A 4,174-nucleotide genomic window follows, 5' to 3' on the forward strand; every position below is an offset into this window, starting at 1 on the left:
CAAAATATTATTTTACATCAGTGAGTAAAAGGTTTGGTGTCGAAATCCGGGTTTAGATAGGCGTTATGCTAATTGCGCTATTTAATCACTAAAGTTTCGCAATTTGCGCTATTTAGCATAACTCCTATTCTGGACCTCGGATTGACATGAAATTTTAGGGACATGCTTAGAAATCAGTAATCAAAGTTATGATCCTTTCACATGTCCGAAACTCTTGTTTTAATAAAAAAAGGGCGTTACGGTCAACTTTTAAGCATTTAACGGAAATGTGTAAAAGACTCGGACAAACAACGAACCGGTCACAGAGGGTTATACCATCATGTAACCTGGTCCTAAGAGAGTCCTAAGGTATATCTAAATCAAACTTTAACGGGTCAGAACCGAAGTCAATGCAAAACTCAAACTTTTGCGACTTTCGGCTCCGAACCGGGTCTAAACAGAAAATGGTCGGATCAAACAAGCTTAGACTAGTTTATATACTTATTATCATGTTTTATGAGTGTTCAAACAGGTTACATATCATGTACATTACAGATTATGCAAGAAATCGCAAAATGACATTTCTGTTGACTTTTTCTAAGCACGTTTGACTCGGCATTCGAACTAGTTAGAGTGGGAATCAGAGGGTGCCCTTTTAGGGGTTTAATGCCCATATAATTACCAACATATAACTATCTTTGATTCGACAAACCACTGGACCATTCGTGATTTATCGCAAAGTCAATCATTAATTACGACGGATTGACTTTTAAGCTAAACTAAGCAATAACTAAGCCATAAAAGGGTTGGCATACTTACAGAAGCTTGGTTCACGACTTAGAATGATAGAGGAATGCTTGAGAGCTCCAGAAATGATCAGAAGGCAAGTTTTGAGGTGTGTTTCACTTATGCACAATGCCTTGCCTTTTATAGTGAAAAATGAGGCTTAGGATCATTACACATCAACCTACAAGGCATCATGGATGTTCAGCAGGTGGCCCTGGGTGCTAGGGGTCAAGTAGAGGGCGCCCATGCTTCATTTATTGCTCAAATGATCGTTCACAACTTCAAACAGCAAGTCTGTCCAAGAATTCTGCATCTGGGACTTGTACGCGGCCCGCATTAGGATTCAGCAACTCACACGCGGGCCGCATGGATCCTAATGTCAAAAAACGTATCTTCACCTGGCTCGCGGCCCGCATTAAATCATGTATAACCTTAACGCGGCCCGAATTAGACTTGATTTTCAAGATTTTTAAATCTTTCGTAATCAATAACCAAATCTTTTGTAATCATTAACCTGACCTTTCGGTTTCGAAGGGGTAACTTTGCGATTTGGCCCTCGGTTAATTACAGTTAAGGGCCTCGTGCCTTTTACTCGCACTGTTAAGCCCCCTGTTAGTTTAATTACTATCCGAAAAGCCTTAACTTTTATTGTTGACGCTTTTAACCCCTCTCATACGGATTGATCATAACTTTCTCGTTTTAAAACGGAACTTCGCGAAATTTATATCGTATATTCTAGTGAGCGTATTTTACTGTTACAAAGCCTCGGGTTCGTCAAAGGGTCACTCAGAGGTATAAATTAAACATGTTAACACAATTAACCCCTGCAGCTTGTAATCTCTCACTTTCTTCCGCGTTTCGCTCCGTACGATCCATGATTTATTTGTTTGAAGGTACGAGCATCATTTGGGGTTACTATACAGTATATTTACCCTTCGTTGACATTTATAACCCTCGAATTTACATACTTTCAAGGTCTGTCAACTTTAGTCCTTTATTAAATATTTAATGCCACGTGTAATCTCATGACACGTGTTAACACATTATTGGACACAAAATTTCGAGGTGTTACAGTTTAAACCTTTAATAAGCCTAATACCCAATTTTGTTAAGATCTAAGAGCACATTTTTTCGAGCTCGGACAGGGTACATGAATTCTCAGAGCCGGCCCTGAGTATAGTTGTTTTAAATAAATATTTGTTGGAAAAATAGGTGAAAATAACATTTTTCACAAATATAGGAAAATGATTTTTTCCTATTTTGGACTAGAAATAAATATAATAAAATGAGCGGGTTTTATATATTTATTTGTGGGTTTGTGTTCTATGTCGGAAGAGCTTCGCAACGAACTAAATCACGTCCAAAACCGAGCTAAGATGAATGAGATATCGATGCTCAAAGTTGGGTGTTTGAAACACTGAATGCTGAAACAAAAGGGAAAGTAGCACCTTGTCCCACATCGGAGGAGAGATGGAACTTAAATGGGTATTTAAGGTGAAACTCTCCATCCTTATTGTTTCATGTAAGCACACACTAGTGTCCTCGCGAAGGGTGCGGAGCACCCTAACTCGCACACGCTCGCGCGTGGCGTGGGCGATGAGGCGCAATGTGGCGCTTTGATGGCGCACTTCGCACGCTCGCATCGCTGCGAGCCGCTTGAGAGCCGCCTTTGTATTTTTGACAACACGCGCGTGGTGGATCACAGAGGTTGCAAGGACCAAGTGGTGAAGGCATGCGGGTTGGAGACGCGCTGTTGCGCGCATGGTGCAAGGACCAAGTGGTAAAGGCATGCGGTTTGGAGGCGCACGGTTGCGCGCATGGTGCTTGGGTCCTGCTGTGTCGTGCACGGCGCACTAGAGTGAGCCAATACGGCGCGACTGTGTGGCGCGCTCGTATGGGCTCACAGGTGACGTGGCGCACGCGCGCATGGACTTGAGCCAGTGTGGCGCATGCGCGCATGGCAGTGAGCCAAGAGGACGCACCGCGCATGGGCGTGCAGACCTGGGCGCGCGCGCACCAGGGTGACTTGCGCGCACACGCGCGTGCGCGCGCGCAGAAGCTTTCAGCATTGAATGACAGTGCAGTTTCAGTCCAGCTTCGTAACTGACGAGTTAATAGGCTTTGACTGAGAATTAAATGACGTATTAAATTGCATTGAAGACGTTTAATGCAATCCAAACCTCTCATTTAATTCGTTTTTGGCTGTTTCAAACCGGGAGCTGTATAAATACAGCTCCATACCTTGCTGTAGAGGACACAACAAAAACCCAGCTAGACAGCAACTTATGCAAACAACTTTCTTCCTACTTCTGATTCTTTTCTTGCAGTTCTTAAGGTAACCTTCGGGTTGTAGGCGAATTCCGGCAGTACTACTGTTCCGGCTGTTGTACCCTGGGAAACAAAATGAGTGCTCTTGGGAGACTCGGAATTTGTTTTAAGGGAAGCGTGTGTACATTCTGATTTGTCCTAAAAATTGGTAATAAACTTTCTGATTTGGTCTTCAAAGTTGGACTTAGAAGCCAATCAGTAAGTTCTAATTATTAAAAATTTTCTTTTTTTGGTCTTCAAAATTGGACTTAGAAGCCTAAACAGTAAATTTGTTGTAAAATTAAAATTTAATAGTTTACTTCTGGTTTTTGCGTAAATCAGATTTTTTGACTAAACTTTAAAATTTTAATTTTTCAGCATGTCGAACGAAAACGTCAATGTTAACAACACAAATGTTGTGACGGGAACCCCCCTCAACGCCACCACTGTGGGAGCGTCCACAGTGGCCAATCACGCTGAACGGCCCGAGAAGTTCTCGAGTCTACACTTTAAGAGGTGGAAGCAGAAGATGTTCTTCTACCTGACCACCATGAACCTTGCGAGGTTGTTAACGGAAACCGCTCCCCAACCTGTGGAAGGGGAGACCGACACACAAAGACATTGTGCGGTAGATGCGTGGAAGCATTCGGATTTCATATGTCGTGGCTATGTGTTAAACGGCTTGTCGGATGCGTTGTATAATGTGTACTACAACGTCAAGACTTCCAAAGACCTTTGGGATGCCTTAGACAAGAAGTACAAAACGGAGGATGCTGGCACAAAGAAATTTGTGGTAGCCCGTTTTTTGGATTTCAAAATGGTTGATTCTAAAACAGTTATGAATCAAGTCCAAGAATTCCAAATTATACTTCATGACATCTCTCCGGAAGGCATGACACTTAGCGAGACATTCCAAGTGGCTGCGATGATTGAAAAGTTACCTCCTAGTTGGGTTGATTTTAAGAATTATCTTAAACACAAACGAAAGGAGATGACTATAGAGGACCTTATTGTTCGTCTTCGGATTGAAGAGGACAATAGAATTGCCCTAAAAGGCAGCCTTGCGCAGACTAGTGCTAGCGCAAATTTGGTTGAGCATGGG

This window comes from Helianthus annuus, chromosome 15 (assembly GCF_002127325.2).
Source record: "Helianthus annuus cultivar XRQ/B chromosome 15, HanXRQr2.0-SUNRISE, whole genome shotgun sequence".
Classification (NCBI taxonomy): Eukaryota; Viridiplantae; Streptophyta; class Magnoliopsida; order Asterales; family Asteraceae; genus Helianthus; species Helianthus annuus.